Source organism: Nicotiana tabacum, chromosome 5 (assembly GCF_000715075.1).
Source record: "Nicotiana tabacum cultivar K326 chromosome 5, ASM71507v2, whole genome shotgun sequence".
Taxonomy (NCBI): Eukaryota; Viridiplantae; Streptophyta; class Magnoliopsida; order Solanales; family Solanaceae; genus Nicotiana; species Nicotiana tabacum.
This window is the reverse complement of record NC_134084.1, coordinates 161,917,862-161,939,038: the sequence shown is the minus strand read 5'-3', so window position 1 is coordinate 161,939,038 and position 21,177 is coordinate 161,917,862.

Below are 21,177 nucleotides of genomic sequence, written 5' to 3'. Positions count from 1 at the left end.
TACACTCGCCCAGAAGTCAGTCGATCTGCAGGGTCACCCACTGCCTGACCGTCGTCCACCACGAGGCTGCCATTTTCGGCGAGCCTCATCTTCACACACACACATGCACCACGACGCACACAGCTATACACACACAAAAAAAAGATGCGCAGCAACGTTACAACAAAAATGCAGCTCATCATCTCCATTTTTCTGCCATCCAAAACAGCCCTGAGATCTACATAAGCCGATAGTTTCCAGTTAGTAGTCTGTTGTTTCTTTGGGTCGTGCTTCCGCTCGAGGTCGCCGGGGTCAGGTCCGTCGAGGTGTTCGTTGATACGCTGTCTGAGATGCCGTTTGTTTTGATTTTCCGGCGAGTTGTTCCCTGCTGAGTTTTGAAGTTCCGATGTCTCTTATTAGTAGATCTGTTCGTTGTTAGTTTCGTCAGCATGCTTTTCTTGGTACACTTTGAAAGTTAATAAAATTTGTACGTTTATATTATCCTCTTCTTTTTAACCCTGTTTGTTTACTGGATTGGAGTTTTGCTAAGTGGAAAGGTGCAGATATTTTTATTTTCAATAGTGGTCACTAGTGGATGAAATTGGTCTAAGTTTATTAAAGATGATAAATGTCTACTTTCGTTCCAGGGTCAAATGCATATGAATTTTATCACTAATGGATGAAATTTGAAGGTTTTGATTGTAAAAGTATTTTTGTTGAAATGTATAGTTTGATCTATGGACTTGAATAATTTGTTTGGTTTCATTTTTGTTGAAACGTCGAGTCCCTGCTCATTGTTAATTGAAAAGCATGACATCCTTTTAGTTTCATTGTCATTCACTGTTGCCTTCATTTTTTTTGTTTCATTGTTGTTTTGTTTTCCCCTTTATAATTAGCCTTTCATATAGTTAAATATGATTTAAATCATTAAAATATGTCGTTGAATCTTACGAATGAGTTGTTACGAGCAGTGATTTTTTACTTAATTGATATACTAGCCTACTAATGAGAACTCAATAATTTGGCCTATACTTTAGGCGCGTTGTTTTAATAATATTACCTTCCTAAACTCGGGTGCGTATTTATGTGACCCAAATCCAAATCTCAACAATGTTAAAATTTGTCAAAGACCGCGGGTGCACTTATGTGACGTGTTTTAATAGCGTTGCAATCTTCCTGAAAATAATTAAATAAAAGTAGTTATAAAGTTAATCAAACCATAGGCTAAAACATGTATTAAAATCAGACAATAAGCCAATTATAATAGTTGAGCGACCGTGCTAGAACCACGGAACCCGGGAATGCCTAACACCTTATCCCGGGTTAACAGAATTCCTTACCCGAATTTCGATGTTCGCAAACTGTTAAACAGAGTCATATTCTCCTCGATTCGGGATTCAACCGGTGACTTGGGACACCACAAATCTCCCTAGTGGCGACTCTGAATTTCCTAGTATAAATCCCGTTTCGATTGTCCTTTAATTGGAAAAATTCTTTATACTATACCCTTCTCCAGGGTGTAGGTGAAAAAGGAGGTGTGACATCTTTTAGCACCATTGGTGTCACGACCCAAATTTCACTAAGGGTCGTAATGGCGTTGGACACTGCTGTCAGGCAAGCCAACCAAAATACTTAATTAAATTCTCATTTTATTAATTTTGAAAACTATGATTTTCCTTCAATTTTACCAGTAAAAGATAATCGTTTCAAATCAAATATGAATGTTAAGAAGTTAATACAAGATACCCCATAATCATCCCAGAACCCGGTATCACAAGTGCATGAGCATTTACTAGGGAATGAAATAAAATACAGTAACTATCCGGAATACAAAGTAGACAGAAATGAAAAGCACAGTAAAATACTCTGAAGGGGACTCTATTGGCTATGGGTCGTGTCGATAAATGCAGCTCACCTAAGTCTCTGTATCAACCATGCCGCTATGCCACTAGCCATATATGAACTTGTACAACAAAAATGCATAACAAGTGTAGTATGAGTACGAAAACAACGTGTACCCAATGAGTATCCTGTCTAATCTCGAAGAAGTAGAGACGAGAGGTCGACTTCGACACTTACTAATGGTCCAATGATAATATAGTAAAAGTGTGAGAAATTCATGGATTTCATAAAGCCAAAATTTAACTCATAAAGCCGAAAAGCAGGTAAACAACTTCTCAAATAATAAAGGATTCCAAAGATTTACTTTTCATTATCTTTATCAATTTATCTCTGGCCAGGAAGGGAAATTATCAACATTTAAAATTCTCAAGCAAGCAATACAAGCATGCGCATATCATGCTGAGGTCATACGGCGCGAACCATAAATGCATCTATTACCCCGCTCGCGAATCATACATGCGACGCGGTCAACATAAATAAATAAAAACCTTGTTGGCGAATCATACATGCGACACAGGTACACATAGAAATACATGCTTAAACAACAAATTAAGAATTTATCGGGAACGTCTATCCAAATAAAAGCCAATTCTCTTTTAGCGATTTAAGAAAATGAAGTTTAATCCCTTTTAGAAATTCATTTACCAATTCTATAAGATTTAAGCAATTCAACTACCAACAAGATTACAGATATTCCAGATATAGCATGCTTTTGGGTCCTAGTTTACCCGGACTTACACATAATAGTAGCTACGCATGGACTCTCATCATCTCGTGCGTATGTAGCCCCCAAAAATAGGAGCACATAACCAATTATTTCACCTATGGGGACAATTCACTCTTACAAGATTAGAAAGGAGACTCACCTCGCTCCGAAGATCCATAATCGGCATTCCACGCTCTTCCAAAGACTCGAATCGATGCACAATGCTCCCAAACTAGCCAATAATTATGCAAATCCATTAATACATATTCACTTACTCATTACAATCCAATTTATAATAATTTCTAACCCCGATCGAAAAGTTGACAAAATTGCCCTCGGGCCCACGTGCCCGGATTCTAAAGTTCCTCGAAGATAAAGTTTACCCATGAACTCACAAACTCAAATATATGATTTTCTCTTAATTTCATACCCAAAATCGTGGTCAAAATACAACAATATCAAATTTCTAGGTATTCCTCAAAACCCCAAATTTCTACAAATTTCCTTGTCTAAATCCATATATAAACCTTGTATTTACTCAAAACTAGTAGAAATCACTTACCTCATGCTTGGTGATGAAAATGGCACTCCAAAGTTGCTCCAAAATCGGCTCCCATGGAAAATGAAGTGAAAATGAGCCAAAACTCCGATTTTAAAAGAACACTGCCCAGGCGACCCTTCATCGCGAATGCGGAACATCCCTCGCATTCGCGAAGCTCAGAAATTTCACGCCTAGAAAATCCTTCTCCACGTTCGCGGCCCGCTGATCACGTTCGCGAAAGCCAGCTGCCCCGACCCATCACGTTCGTGTTACCCTCAACGCGTTCGAGTAGGCCAAATGGCCTTGGGCCCAGCTCTCCCTTACCTTCTTCGCGTTCGCGTAACCTTGGTCGCGTTCGCGAAGGCTAAACTCAGCAGCCCCATCTACTCCTCTTCGCGAACGCGGCACTCCCTTCGCATTCGCGAAGAAGGAAACTAGACACCAGCAACCAGCAGTTCAAAAACAGCCCGAAATGCTCCGAAACCACCCCGAAACACACCCGAGGCCCTTGGGACCCCGTCTAATCACACCAACCAATCCTATAACACAATGCGGACCTGCTCGAGGCCTCAAATCACATCAAACAACATCGAAATCCTGAATCACCCTCCAATTCAAGCATAATGATCTTTAGAATTTCAAACTTCTACATTCGATGTCGAAACCTATCAAATCACGTCTGATTGACCTCAAATCTTGCACACAAGTTATATTCGACATTACGGACCTCCTCCAACTTCTGAAATCGAAATCCGACCCCGATATCAAAAAGTCCCCTTCCGTTCAAACTCCTCAAAACCTTCAAATTTCTATCTTTAGCCAATTGACTCCAAAATGACCCACGGACCTCCGAATTCACTTCCGATTGAGCTCCCAATACCGGAATCACCATACGGAGTTATTCCCAGACTCGGAATCCCAAACGGACATCGATAACACTGAAATGCATTTCAACCCAAACTTATGAAATTCCTTCAAAAATGCTAACTTCCACAATAGGTGCCAAAACGTTCCCTCATCTTCCAAAATCCGATCTGGACATACACCCAAGTCCGAAATCATCATACGAACCTACTGGAACCTTCGAATCCCGAATCCGAGGTCGTTTATTCAAAAATTCAATCTTAGTCAATTCTTCCAACTTAAAGCTTACGAAATTAGAATTTTCTTTCCAAATCAACTCCGAACTTCCCAAAATTCAGTTCCGACCATGCGTACAAGTCATAATACCTGAAGTGAAGCTGCACATGGCATCAAACTGCTGAACGACGCGCTAGAGCTCAAAACGACCAGTTGGGTCATTACATTCTCTCCTACTTAAACATATGCTCGTCCTCGAACGTGCTGAGAACTGCGCTGGAGTTGTCCGAAATCACTGTTTACCACCTCGAGCACCTACCCGTGCTACCACAACTCCGTCGAGCACATTAGCTCAAGCAAATCTGAAGATATCCTCTTTCATTCAAGCAAATAAGCTTAGAGCCCAATTCCAATATCCGGAATTCTCTGCCAGACCTGTTTCCAAAATATGAACACCGCATCAATCACGACACGAGGTACCAGAACATGACTGCATGCCTTTGTTGAATTCTCAACATGCACCACATCATTCACGGGACCATAATAACATTCTTTGATCATAATAACCGACTTTCCCTAAATCTAATGCTCACAATGCACCTCATGATAGATATAAGTCTTGTTCCAACTCTCGCAATACTTCCACGCCGGAAGAGATGTGTAGAAATTCATAACCAACTGTCGAGGTAACAAATCATCGAGTCTATACTTCTGACAAGAACCATTACCTCATTCTGAATCAATAACGATCTTTACTCTTTAATTTACTTCATATAATCCAACTGCACTGATCCTAGATCCAATAATTTTGTCTCACCCAGTACGAACTGCTCAGGCAATAAGCCACCCAAACATGACAAAAAGTCTCATATGGTGCCACAATGTGCCAATGGGCTACCAACTCGAACGCGACACAAAAGAAAAACGAACTTTGAAAAGGAAATCCAATTACCATGCTCGTGAATCATACATGCGACGCGATCAACATAATTGAACAGACACCCCGCTCGCGAATCATACATGAGAAACGGGCAGCTAATATGAGCTTTCCTCAGAAAAATAGGAAACAAAACACATAAAAACAGATACGGGAACTATACTCAACGTCACACTGTTGCAGCGCGCAACCCGATCCAAACAACATACCCATGGCGGCGTGCCACCCGATTCACACATAAAATTCACATAAGGAGATACACACCGAGCAAGATTGCTCATTACACCAAAATACCGAATGTCAGTCACCAGCATGTCAAGTGCATAATACCATCCCTAGGGAGACATATAGCGTTATAAGCTATAAACTCAAGCACAACTGAGGTGCGATATACGATCTGAATCTCAAGAGCCATTCTGCTTATATAACATCATCTCTACGCAGAAACTCAACACATAAGAAATTCGCCAAGCCATATCACGACTCATACAGCATAATACATCATTACATAAAATAATTGATGACGAAATAACACCCCGACTACTCTTCCATAAGGAGCACATTGCTGAAATGAACACATCTGGCCTAATATAGAGCCCACATTCACATTTAGATCCATCCACAGACCTCAAGTTGATTCTGATCGCACTGAACTAAGCTAATAACCTTTCAAAGGTCCATAATAACTCCCTTTTTTCATAACACACAAGAACAACCATCATAACTGGAGTAATCCTCCACAGTCCACAACCCAATAGACCGAGAGCCCTCCAGGCATCAATTCTCAATTTAACGTCATCACCACAATCTTCATACTTAGTTTAACTCTTCAATCAATCAAGTGACTACATGCCACACTTATACAACCTTCCAGGGGGGCACGCTCCCACAACCTTCCGTAATAGATAACAGTTCTGTACATCCAAACCACCAGCCGCACTAACGCTGAAAAGCGATCAAGAATCCTTAACCAGGATGCAAAGCCTTTTTCACAAAACACCGATCTCAGGTGACGCTGAAAACAATACCAACTTACCTTAAACATCGAAACTCTTTTCCTACTCATCCGAGCTCGTGAAATCCTTGTCAACACTGAACTGCAACCTTGATCCTCACTTCAAATTCCATACCACTCACTGCATCCAACATGCCAATATATGATAGATCACGTTTTTCATCATAACTGCGGAACCACTAATAGATTAACACTTCATCATATAAAAACTTTTCACTTAACTCACTTCAGGAGAACCATAGCAACACACAGGTAAATTCTCATAACCGTGAAATATACAAATCTCTAAGTAGCAGTCTAAGCCACCATAGCCCTTCCGGGATCCCCCTACACATAACAGGCCATAACAGTAGAATACTTCTGAATAACATCAATTATTGTGGCTGACCGGCTTCACACGTACCGTCACAAATCACTTGCATAACTTGGTCCTACTGCATGAACTGATCACTACCACTAATATGCCAATTCAACTATGGCTAATCAATCTATCTTCTTCCAATTTATCTTTGATTGCCTTATAAATAATACTAACTCCATTCAACACATAACACACCCCATCCACACTCATCCCAAGTGACCTTGAATCACGAGACCGCGCTATCTCCAATCCCACGAACCGTTTCATACCTCCCTTATGCGCACATTCGCATCCTCAACCAGTATGCCCATTCTAATAATCCCTCTACGAATCCGAAGTCTTTTCTCATTTTCCTCCCAAATGCTACACTGCGAGTCAAAACATCATAGAACATTCTGGGCCTCTTCTCATAAGTTGCTACAAAAGCTTGATTCTTAACCGTACTTGTAGGCTCAAAATCATTAGGCACCACACTTTAACTTTTGAATTCACTAGGACCGTTGTTGAGAGACACCCGCTCTGACTTGGCCCTGAATATAATCAACTCTACGAACCTTCTAGCACATGAATACCCTCATGGTGAAGCACCAGGTAGAATCACTTCCCTTGAAACCCGCATCCATACAAGGCATAAATCTTGAATCCTTCCCCGAGTCTGAACATGAGCCAATAAGGTAAACCATAGCACACCTCTAACAATTCCTTTGCTCAAATTACCACTTATGTTCTTTTCCCGCAACTGAAATAACCCATCAATATGCTAATAACCAGAAACCTCGCAAGTAGTTAGCCATGAAACCCAATCCTAAGCGGTGGGACTCCCCCACTTAGATTGAATCTACTATTAAACAACTTTGGAATTCACCAGGATTCTTTATCTCTTATTGGCATAACCTTGGACAATCAACCGCAAAAATTCTCGAAATCTTTCTGTAAAACCCCCTTTTCATACTCTGAATCATTAACACATTCGCACGACCGACCTCTTTGCTGTATAACCAATAGAATTCTTCGCAGAAGCTTCGCCAATCCATGCGACCGCCGAGTTGCTCACTGGAGATAACCCATATATGGAATTTACGTACCGACGTCTTCCAACGCTGCTGCATGGGGTGTAATCACTACGACATCAATAACCTATCCTGAGTTTGAGCTCACTCTCTAGCTGCACAAGTCCATTCACGTGGACATCAATTAAATGAGCGGCAAGATCCTTCCAATTCAAAGTTACATTGTATCCTTCTTCATTTCAAGTAGCTCTTTTCCGTTATATCAAATCTCTTGCCGCATAATAGCTCACACTTCAAATTAGATCTGTAGACCCCAATCATCAATCACTAAAATTCCCAATCGTTCCAAACTCTCCTTAAGGTGCGTAGTCATCCTAACACAAAGCCCATATGCAACTCCGCCGCTCTCCCACTTTGGCGTAACTCACCCCTCTAATCGACCACTCGACCTTTGCTTCTTATACCTGGACTTCTAGAAATTTTAATCACCGCCTGACACTTCCCACATGTCCTTCCTTATCCTTTGTTGCTCAGTTGTTGCCTTAATAAAATCTATCTTCGTAGTACTTGAACCCACAAATCGCTACTAACTTTAAACATTTCCGGAGATCATCTTTCTCGAGTCGTCGACATTAGAAACACCGATTCAATCCTGAACCACCGCACCCCGTAATATCCAACCGTCGTTTCTCCAATATTATTTCACAATATCCTACCCCAAGGGCGAATTGCAGAAGACCATAACACCGGCAAACTTAACACATACAATTGAGGATGACAACACTACATCACATATGAAAATTCCACCACGCTCAAAAATACCATGTCTCGTTACTCCATCACCCTAAATCTAGACATTTATATGCCAATTGTTTTTCCTCCGCCGGAAATGAGATATCTGATCTATGAATCGTGTACTGAGTAGGCTTCCTTTCAAGTCATTCACTGCCCCAGCACATAGGCAAGTATCCTGCTATCAAGTCATTACTGTGCGATAACCAATCGTGAGCATCATAGCAACTTGTGCATAGCCTCTAAGCTCTTAGAAGCACAACTACCAAGCCAAAACGATAGAAAATCCTTCCGCAAGGCGATGACAATAGCCCAATCAACTATACCAGGAGAAACATCCCGCACCACATCCGTAGTACCATTACAATTTCTCAATTCTTGATTTATAACAAGTGATTCGCGTCGCGAATGTTAAGTAGAAAGGAAACAATGGCATAAGCCTCAAGAAATAAAATCACACGATGAGGAATCAAGAAGGGAGGTGCTCCTAACAGTCCTGTAGCCTCTCGAAGATAAGTATAGACGTCTCTGTACCGATCCACGAGACTCTACTAGACTTGCTCATGACTCGTGAGACCTAAGGGAACCTAGTGCTCTGATACCATGTTGTCACAACCCAAAATCCACTAAGGGTCATGATGGCACCAGACACTACTATCAGGCAATTCAATCAAAATACTTAATTAAATTCTCGTTTTATTAATTTTGAAAACTATGATTTTCCTTCAATTTTACCAGTAAAAGATAATTGTTTCAAATCAAATATAAATGTTAAGAAGTTAATACAAGATACCCCATAATCATCCTAGAACCTGGTGTCACAAGAGCATTTACTAGGGAATGAAATAAAATGCAGTAACTGTCCGAAATACAAAGTGGACAGAAATGAAAAGCACAGTAAAATACTCTGAAGGGGACTCTGCTGGCTACGGGTCATCTCGATAAATGCAGCTCACCTAAGTCTCTGTATCAACCGTGCCGCTACGCTACTAAGCCACTAGCCATATATGAACGTGTGAAACAAAAATGCACAACAAGTGTAGTATGAGTACGAAAACAATGCGTACCCAATGAGTATCCCATAAAATCTCGAAGAAGTAGAGACGAGAGGTCGACTTCGACACTTACTAATGGTCCAATGATAATATAGTAAAAGTGTGAGAAATTCATGGATTACATAAAGCCAAAGTTTAACTCATAAAGCCGAAAAGCAGGTAAACAACTTCTCAAATAATAAAGTATTTCCAAAGATTTACTTTTTATTATCTTTATCAATTTATCTCTGGCCAGGAAGGGAACATTTAAAATTCTCAGGCAAGCAATACAAGCATGCACATATCATGTCGAGGTTGTACGGCCCGATCCAACATAAATATAAAATGTGCACTGTCGAGGGTCGAACGGCGCGAACCATAGATGCATCTATTATCCCGCTCGTGAATCATACATTCGATGTGGTCAACATAAATAAACAAATACCCTGCTCGCGAATCATACATGCGACGCAGGTACACATAGAAATACATGCTCAAACATCAAATTAAGAATTTATCGGGGAACGTCTATCTAAATAAAAGCCAATTCTCTTTTAGCGATTTCAGAAAATGAAGTTTAATCCCTTTTAGAAATTCATTTACCAATTCAATAAGATTTAAGCAATTCAACTACTAACAAGATTACAGATATTCCAGGTATAGCATGCTTTTGGGTCCTAGACTACCTGGACTTACACATAATAGTAGCTACGCACGGACTCTCGTCAACTCGTGCGTACTTAGCCCCCACAAATAGGAGCACGTAACCAATTATTTCACTTATGGGGACAATTCCTTCGTACAAGGTTAGAAAGGAGACTCACCTCGCTCCGAAGATCCATAACCGGCATTCCACGCTCTTTCGAAGACTCGAATTGATGCACAATGCTCCAAAACTAGCCAATAATTATGCAAATCCATTAATACATATTCAATTACTCATTACAATCCAATTTATAATAATTCCTAACCCCGATCGAAAAGTTGACAAAATTGCCCTCGGACCCACGTGCCCGGATTCCGAAGTTTCTCGAAGATAAAGTTTACCCATGAACTCATGAACTCAAATATATGATTTTCTCTTAATTTTATACCCAAAATCGTGGTCAAAATTAAAGAATATCAAATTTCTAGGTCTTCCTCAAAACCCCAAATTCCTAAAAATTTCCTTGTCTAAATCCATATATAAACCTTGTATTTACTCAAAACTAGTAGAAATCACTTACCACATGCTTGGTGATGAAAATGACACTCCAAAGTTGCTCCAAAATCGGCTCCCATGGAAAATGAAGTGAAAATGAGCCAAAACTCCGATTTTAAAAGAACACTGCCCAGGCGACCCTTCGTCGCGAATGCGGAACATCCCTCGCATTCGCGAAGCTCAGAAAATTCATGCCCAGAAAATCCTTCTCCACGTTCGCGGCCCGCTGAACGCGTTCGCGAAAGCCAGCTGCCCCGACCCATCACGTTCGTGTTACTGTCTACGAGTTCGCGTAGGCTAAATGGCCTTGGGCCCAGCTCTCCCTTACCTTCTTTGCGTTCGCGTAACCTTGGACGCGTTCATGAAGGTTAAACTCAGCAGCCTCATATACTCTTCTTTGCGAACGCGTCACTCCCTTTATATTCGCGAAGAAGGAAACTAGACACCAGCAACCAGCAGTTCCAAAACAGCCCGAAATGCTCCGAAACCACCCCGAAACACACCCGAGGCCCTTGGGACCACCCCGTCTAATCACACCAACCAATCCTATAACATAACATGTACCTGCTCAAGGCCTCAAATCACATCAAACAACATCAAAATCCTAAATCACTCTCCAATTCAAGCATAATGATCTTTAGAATGTCAAACTTCTACATTCGATGTCGAAGCCTATCAAATCACGTCCGATTGACCTCAAATTTTGCACACAAGTCATATTCGACATTATGGACCTACTCCAACTTCAAGAATCGGAATCCGACCCCGATATCAAAAAGCCCACTTCCGGTCAAACTCCTCAAAAACCTTCAAATTTCTATCTTTAGCCAAATGACTCCAAAATGACCCACGGACCTCCGAATTCACTTTCGATCGCATTCCCAGTACCAAAATCACCATACGGAGCTAATCCCAGAGTCGGAATCTCAAACGGACAACGATAACACTGAAATTCACTTTAACCCAAACTTATGAAATTCCTTCAAAAATGCTAACTTCCACAATAAGTGCAGAAACATTCTCGGGTCTTCCAAAACCCGGTCCGGGCATACGCCTAAATCCAAAATCATCATACGAACCTGTTGAAACCTTCGAATCTCGAATCCGAGGTCGTTTACTCAAAAATTGAGTCTTAGTCAATTCTTCCAACTTAAAGCACCCGAAATTAGAATTCTCTTTCCAAATCAACTCCAAACTTCCCAAAATCCAGTTCTGACCATGCGTACAAGTCATAATACCTAAAGTGAAGTTGCCCATGGCCTCAAACTATTGAACGACGTGCTAGAGCTCAAAACGACAGGTCGGGTCGTTACAATTGGTCCAGTTTCTTCAAGCTTCTTCATAGGAACATGTGGACCATCATAAATGATGTCCCACAGTTCTGAATCTTCGGCCGTTATGAAATCATGCATGTGAGTCTTCCACCAGTCGTCGTATTGACCATTGAATCTAGGAGGTCTGTAGGTTGATTGTCCTTTCTCAAAGTTGGGTGGAGAAACCATTGAGAACCTTTCTAGGTGTTAGCCTTTTAGAAAAACCCCGCTCTGATATCAATTGTTAGTTTGTATGAGTCCACCAAACAGTAATGTAATGACCCAGCCTATTGTTCTGAGAGTTATAGGCCTATTTCCCCCATTTATGCTTATTTATATGTTGTTCAGCTATGTTGAGTAGTATCGAGTTGGTAGATTTGGGTTCGGAGTAGTTTTGGAGTGAAATGAACACTTAGTCTCTTAGTTAGAAAGCTAAGTTAGAAAAGTCAATCGAAAGTTGACTTATGAGTAAACGAATTCGGATTTGGATATTTATGATTCGATTTGCTTTGTTGGGTAATTTTAGACTTAGGAGTGTGTCCGAAATATAATTTGGAGGTCCGTGACAGAATTAAGTTTGAATTGGCGAAAGTTGGAAGTTTAAAAGTTCTTAGGCCTGAATTCAAGGTTGATTTGGTGTTTTGGTATTGTTTTGGGTGTTTCGGAGGTTCGACTAAGTTCGGGTAGTGATATATGACTTGTTGGAATTATTGGTTGAGGTCCCGAGAGCCTCAGGTGAGTTTCGGAGAGGTTTGGGTTGCATTGTGCTCGTTTTTCTTATGTTTCGACGTCGTTTCTTCAAACATAAAGAATATCATATTGAACGAATGAACTCCGATTTCTTTTTTGATTGAAGAATTAGGTATGTATCGTAATTAAGGACCCGTAGCAAAAAGAATCGTCGAATTTGGACATCGTATGAGGATTTTATGGTCATTTTACTATGAATTAGGTTGCCAGATTTTTTTTCAGATTAATTACGAAATTGTCACTGACGATGTATTTAAAAATCTGCACTATTTGCAAATATTAAAACCTACATATCTCATTCATTATAAGGTCAAATTGAGTGATTCAAAAGCCTAACTTAACTACTCACAAAGAAGCCATTGGAAGCATAAAATACGAGTTTCGGGATCGTTTGGTATGAGAAATGAGGTAGAATAGCTGACAGAAAAATATATAAAATAAAGGTTTGTTCATTCTGTCATATTTTGAGTTGGGGAGCTCGGATTTGGGCGATTTTGGAGGCGATTTTCACCATATGGATTGGGGTAAGTATTCCCTACTCGTTTTTGGTTAAATTTCATGAATCCATCATCATTTTTGGGATTTGATTGATGATTTCAAAGTAAAATTGAGGGAGTTAGGGCTTGAGTTTTGGAGAGTTTTAAGTGAGGATTTGAGGGACCAAACGGAGTCCGATTTTGATAAATTTTATATTGTTAGACTCGGCAGAGGACAAGGTTTATTATTCTTCCATTTTTGACTGGTTTCGAGACGTGGTCCCGAGAGCCGGGTTTTGCCGATTTCGAATTTTTGGCATATTTTGAAGTTTTTATTGTGGAATTCGATTCTTTAGCACATGTTGATGGTATTAATCTGATTATGATTATATTCGAAGCTTTTGGAGACCGAGTCCAGAGACGAGGGCATTCCGGGGTAGGATTTTACGCTGATAAGGTAAGTAAGAGTTTTAACTCTGGCTTTGAGGGTATAAATTTATAGAATTTAATGTCATGTGATTGTTTGGAGGTGATACCCATGCTAGGTGACGAGCATGTGGGTGTATACCCTGAGGGATTGAGACTTGGTCCGTCCTATGAGGCCTCATGGCCATCATCTGTGTTTACGTAATTACTTGTTGTTGAACTTGTTTGCCTTTATGTTAGAGATCATGCTTTATTCATGCTCACTTTATTTGTATTCAGTCATAGAAATTATTGTACATGTTTACCTCAGTCTTTATTATTTGCTAATATAATGTGATGCTTGTTATGGGTTGTGTCCCCTTATCTGTTGATGATGGTGAGGCTAGTGAGGTACATGATTGAGTGAGGCCGAGGGCCTGGTTGTGAGAATATTAATATCATAGCGCGTAAGTTGTCCGCATAGCACGTGAGTTGACCATGCGGGTCCAGGTATTGATATCATAGTGCGTGAGTTGTCCGCGTAGCACGTGAGTTGATCGTGCGGATCCAGGTATTGATATGATGGCACGTGAGTTGTCCGTGCTTAGCGCTTGGGCTTTGAGAGCCCCTCCGGAGTCTGTACATACCCCCAGTGAGCGCAGAGTGTTGAGTGTTAAGTGCTGAGTTATGGAGTGACACTGTTGTGAGGTTCCATTTACTTTTGTTGTTGCTGCATTTATCTGTAAAATTTCTTTGTGGTATTTACTGAGTTATGGAATTTACCTGTTTATTTTTAAATTGTGAAAATAAATAATTAGATGTTTTACTTAGCTCGTCACTACTGCTCAGTTCCTTAGTTATTTCTATTACTACTGAGTCGGTTGTACTCATACTACACCCTGCAGTGTGCATAGAGTGCGGCGATTGTTTGAGTTCAGGCCGGCTATCTTTGGAGACTGCAAGGTAGCTGCTAGCGTCCGTAGGACCTTGTTACTCCTTTTGTTATTTCTTCTTTGGATTGTATTGATAGTTAGACAGTTATATACATTAGTTCATAGTTTTAGACGCTCATGACTTAGTGACACCCCAATGTTTGGGACTCGTTTTCGTATTTTATATTATTTATATTTAGAGTTGGTTTAGATTATCAGGAATTAAATTATTGCAAATATTTTATTAAATTCTTATAATCAAATTAGTAGTAATATTTTGGGAATAGGCTTGCCTTGTAACACGATAGGCATCATCACGATCATAGTTAGATTTTATGTCGTGACAAGTAGAGTACCTGGTCCTCTATGAGGTTAAGCTGAGAATGCTAATAAAACTGTAAGTAAAGAAGATAAGGGATTTTTACGTGGAAAAATCCTACACAAGCGGATCAAAAAACCACGACCTACACTTGTAGGCTTTTAACTTTACTAACTTGCAATCTCACTATTACAAGCCACTTTGTAATAACCCTATTACAAAGACTTCAACTAACTTGTAATGCTCTCATCACAAGCCACTTTGTGACTCTTCTAGTTACAAAGACTTTAAACTTATGCCTAATCCTAGTCACAACATAAACTCGGAAGTTTACGGATTTTTGGTTTTCCTAAGACAAAGCTTCTAAGAAAGCAAGATAGGAGATACAATAAAGAACAAATAATAAGATTACAACTCAACTACGGATATACATAAACTCATTATGAAATTGATCCTTAGTGGAGTTATCTTCTTGTTATTGACACACTAGTGACTTCAATGCCGGATGAACACTATTATGCTTGAGAGAATATCACTGAATGTACAAGTGAAGAGTTGTGCCTTGCACCAGGTTTTTATCCTACAAAAGACATCATAATTGATAGTGATGTCAATTCTTGGTACACGCTTCTTCCCAATGAGAAGTGACTGTTGCACTGTTTGCTGCACTGTCACTTTTGTGCAGTTGTGTTCCAACTGTATAGTTGACTTGTACTTCTGTCAGAGAACCTTAAGGGACCAGGTCCCTGTTGTGTTCCTTTTTTGTAACATTTGCGAGACAATCACTTTCTGCAATTGCGTTCCAGCTGTACAGTTGACTTGTACTTCTGCCAGAGAACCCTAAGGGACCAGGTCCCTGTTGTATTCTTCTTTGTAATAGTTGCGGACAGTCACTGACTTGTACTTCTGCCGGAGAACCCTAAGGGACCAGGTCACCAGGTCCTTGTTGTGTTCCTCTTTGTGGTTGTTCATTCATTTGCTGGAGATCAAACTGGACTTTATTCATTTGAAATGTATACCATGTGGGTCAGGTTCTTTATCTGGTTCTTCACAATAAGTTTGTTAGATCATCAAAACATAAGAGGCATAAGGCAAAGATATTGAAAACCCATCAATCACTATAAAAAATAGGAGCAGATGGAGGGCAGTATGGGGTTTGGGTAGGGGAGCCAGGGAATTAGAGGAGGAATAGATTGGCCACTAGATTCACCACTCTTGGATTTTCCCTTATTTTTACTAAACATTTTTTTAACAAAAAATCCACCTTATTTATAATTATACAAAGTAATTAAATAAAAGAAACAAAACTATAGTATTAAAACTAAAGAGTGGAACGAGTTTACCGAATTGACGAACAACTTGTTGAAATTAATTATCGTTGAAGACTTGAATACTTCAATTCACTAACTTCACAATTTTTCACACAAGTTGCAACAACAAAGTAACCAATTTTAGAAGAAAATTAGAGAGATATTGATGATTTGGTGAAGAAAGAATGAGGGGGTATTTATAGTTGAAAATAGGGAAAAGGTGTAATTATAAAAAGTTTGGGGTTAAAACAAAGTTGGGAGGGTTAAATGGCTATTTTATAAATAGCCAACGACTATTTTGGCAGCCATAACAGCTGCATTTTAAAGGTGCAATGGTCAGATTTTGACTTGAGATTTTTTTTAAAATTAGTCGTTGGGCCCGTTTAGGACCGGTTGAACCTAGGGATAGGCATCGATCAGTTCGGTTCGGTTGTGAATATTATCGGTTTTGCATATCAGTTATCGGTTTACAAATATGATAAACTGATAACCAAACCGATAAGATATTGGTTATCGGTTATCGGTTAATCGGTTATTGACTATTATCGGTTCGGTTATCGGTTTACCCGATAAGATAACTCAATCTAGAGTTAAACAAAAAAAGAAGACAATTCACTGGAATTAAGCAAAAAAAGAGAAGAATTCACATATAGTATGCTACCCATTTTTGCGTTCTGACCACAACTAATAGTTGAAACATGCTTCATTTTGACAAATTCAAGACTTGTGCAATCTCAAAACTTGATATTTCAACTCCACAAGCATTTCATCTCTAATTAGCTGGAAATAGAAGTTAATAGGAACATAAATAACAATTTTTTGGTTTCCTGCCAAACCATAATCAAAGATCAATGTCTTTTCTCAAAGTCTAATTGTAGCAAGAGCAACAAGAGTACTAGTAATTCAACAGTTGTCCAAATACAACGGAAATAGTACTAATTCTTATTGGGTTATCGGTTTACCCGTTAAGAAATTTGGCAAACCGAGGCCCGAACCGATAACCTAATAGTAAAAACATATTATACTGTTACCGAATCATTAACCCAATAACCCGATATCGATACACAATAAGCTTTTTTCTGTTTGGGCTATCGGTTATACCCGATATATGCCCAGCCTTAGTTGAACCGACCCACTTAGGAGCCGATCCCGGGCCCAAATAGTCCCGGTCCTAACGGGCATATTATTTGAACTGACCCACTTGGGCCTCAAACCCCTTGGTCCCGAGCTTAAACGGGTAGGCCCATTTAGGTCCAATATCCATATGGACTCGCGGGCCCGGGCCTAACCGGCCAATTTGCCACCCTTAGGCACGACAAATGGCCCTAGTATATCACAATCACGACATTTTACTATAAGGGCCTAAAAATTTCGATTGATAAAAAGCACTATTGAATATATATATATATATGGATTTTGCTAACCTACTACGTAATTATGCATCTTTTGATTCTCTAAATTACCCTTACTATTTTCTATCATCTGGACTCTTTTGTCCTTTCACCAAAAGTTCTCCCAATTCCCTCTTCTTCTGTACTATTCCCCTTTGATACAAACTCTTCAGATCCCTTGCAGCTTCCATTGTCGACGCCGAACAACGAAGATTAGGACTCCACTTTGAAATTTGCTAAACATAAATTTTAAATCCATATATTAATTATTATATTTAAGTGCACATTCTTTCGGTTATTTTCTTACAGTCACTGATAATTTGGATTCAAGATTTTTGAGATTTGAATTTGGATCTATAAAACTTTGGGTATTCAAGAAGAAGATCAATGTTCTTTATAAAAAAAATCTAAGATAGTGTTTAGATTCGTTTATTTCCATTTGAAATCTATTTTTTCTTTCTCGGTTTACCTCGTAATTTAAGTGAAAGTTGCAATCCTTAGCGTTTGGGTATTTGTTAGAAATGAAAATAGAGATGGGTTTGGGAAATATGTAGTGGAATGATGAGGATAAACAAAAGCTTGAGATTGCTTAATGTCTGTTTCTGTTTCATAAAGTGTTCTTTAATGGCAATGGAATGAGAGTGCAGGTTGAGAGGGACTTTGACTTTTGGAATAGTTATGCATCGAGTGAGAGTTTTAGAATTTTGGTGAAAAGACAAAAGAGTCCTTACATTTAATGAGATGATAGAAAATAGTAAGGGTAATTTAGAGAATCAAAAGATGCATACAATGCTAACCTACTACAATTATGTAGTAGGTTAGCAAAACCCATCTTAAAATACATTATAAAGTGTGAATAAATTTTATATATTTATTAAAGAAATTGATAAATCATTTATTATATAAAGGGTTACACCATTAGAGGAGAAACTTTTTTTAATAAGTCATTCTCAGCTATAGAATTATCAATGAAGAGTTAAAATTTTGAAAAGAAAATGTATAGGTAACTAATAAAAAAGTCCAAAACGGAAATGGAGAATGGGGAAAAAATTTTAAAAAAGGGAAAAATCATCATAAATATAAGTCGCATATTTTCAGGCGTTGTATATTCAAAGTAATATGAGTACTAAATTGAAACATTTAAAGACTTCAGAGACCAAAGTGAATGTCTTCCAGATCTTGAACAAAAGTAGTATCAGATGTGATATGGAAATGTGCCATGGCTGCTTCAGGGAACGAGAGAAGGCCATCACAGTTGGCTGCTTCAGGGAATGGGAGAAGATCGTTCCAGTTGGTGCATAACGTAAATATATGAAAGAGGTTAGTCCCTTCATTGCCAAACCATTGTGTAGGAAATGTTGGCAATTCATGTAAAGGTGAGAATGATGACTCTGATTTGCTCACTTTTCTAAAGTTCTTCTTTCGTCTTGTTTAATTGTTCCTTTTATTTTATTTGGCATGCTGAAGTGTGTTTGTTGATGATGTCCATCTCATTGAAGAAGTATTAGGCATGTGCCTAATAAGAGTTTTCTTTGGTTTGGTAGCCAACCTTGTTGACTTGGTTTGGTTGGTAGCCAACCTTGAAATGGTAGTAAACTCGTCAAGACCGTGGTCAAGTAACTATAACATTGGGAAAATCCTGCTTACCAACATGTCGTGAAATAGTAACATGATTTCAGTTCCTTCGTAAATTTTGGCATTTATTACTCCAGATTTTTCTCTCCTTGGCGTGCTTCCGATGAAATTCTGTGTACATGCATAGGTGAGAGACTAAAGCAATAAATGAACAAGCGACTTGTGCCAACATTACTTTCCCTTTGAAATAAATCAATCAGTTTTTTATTGTTGCGGAAGCCAAATGTATATAGTGTGAATAAGTCACAACTACTATACCAAAATTATGACAGCCACCAAATAATAAATAAGACAATAAAGCAACAATAAAGGGAACACCAGAATTTACGAGGTTCGGCTAATTTTGCCTACTCCTCGGACACAACCAATATTTTATTTCACTCCAAAAATACAAGTGAAATAATACTAAAGAGAGAAGATACAAATGCCTTAAACAGATGAGAAGGCAAATGAGAGGTGTGTTTCAATCCTAAACATTAGGCCTTCTTTTATAGGGGAAAAATCCCCCCAAACTTAACTCCCAACCAATGTGGGACTTTGGCATTTTGCCAAACTTCAACAAATCTCCACCTTGGCAAAATTCCACATTTTCAATTCTCTCTCAATAACAAATTTTGGTTGTGTCTTCATCTTCAATCTTCAGTGTTCAACAATGTTGATCAAATCCAAACAATGTTGAAACTTGACCGCAGTCACCACCTTTGTCAGCATATCAGCAGGATTCTCTGTAGTATGAATTTTCTTCACCGTGACTCCACCTTCTTCTATGATTTCTCGTACGAAAATATACCGAACATCAATGTGCTTCGTCCTTGCATGATAAACTTGGTTCTTCGCTAATTGAATAGCACTTTGACTATCACAAAAAATTGTGATACCTTTTTGTTCAACACCAAGCTCCTTTAGCAATCCTTGAAGCCAAATTGCCTCTTTCACAGCATCTGTAATAGCCATGTATTCTGCCTCTGTTGTAGACAAAGCAACTGTTGACTGCAAAGTAGACTTCCAACTAACTGGTGCCTTTGCAAAAGTAAACACATAACCAGTAGTTGATCTTCGTTTGTCCATATCACCCGCAAAATCTGAGTCACAATATCCAACTACAGACTGATTGTCTTCCTGCTCAAAAACTAACCCGACATCTACAGTATTATGAATATACCGTAGAATCCACTTCACAGCTTGCCAATGCTCCTTCCCTAGATTGTGCATATATCTGCTAATAACTCCAACAGCTTGTGAAATGTCAGGCCTTGTGCAAACCATTGCATACATCAAGCTACCAACAACATTTGCGTATGGTACCTTTGACATATACTCTTCGTTCAGCTTCATCCATTGGCGACATAGTAGTACTTAGCTTAAAATGGGAAGCAAGTGGAGTACTAACTGGCTTAGTCTTGTCATCTATGCCAAAACGTTGAAGTACTCTCTTCAAATATTCCTTTTGAGATAAACAGAGTTTCTTTGAACGTCTATCTCTAATTATCTCCATGCCAAGAATTTTCTTTGCCTCACCCAAATCCTTCATCTCGAACTCCTTCTTCAGTTGAATCTTCAACTTATCAATTTCTTCCAAATTCTTGGAAGCTATCAACATATCATCAACATATAGGAGAAGATATACAAAGGAACCATCTTTAAGCTTGTGCAAATACACACAATGATCGTATTTGCTTCTCTTGTACCCTTGCCGCAACATAAACTCGTCAAATCGCTTGTACCATTGTCTAGAAGATTGTTTCAATCCGTACAACGATTTTTCAAGTTTGCACACCATATTTTCTTTTCCAGCAACTTTGAATCCTTCTGGCTGAGTCATGTAGATTTCCTCCTCCAAGTTTCCATGTAAAAACGCAGTTTTTACATCCATCTGAACTAGTTCCAAATCCAATTGTGCTACCAAAGCCAACATAATTCTAATGGAGGAATGTTTTACAACTGGAGAAAACACTTCATTGTAATCAATTCCCTCCTTTTGAGCATATCCTTTGGCCACCAATCTTGCTTTGTAGCGAACATCTAATTGGTTAGGAAATCCTTCTTTTTTTGCAAATACCCATTTGCACCCAATTGCTTTCTTTCCCT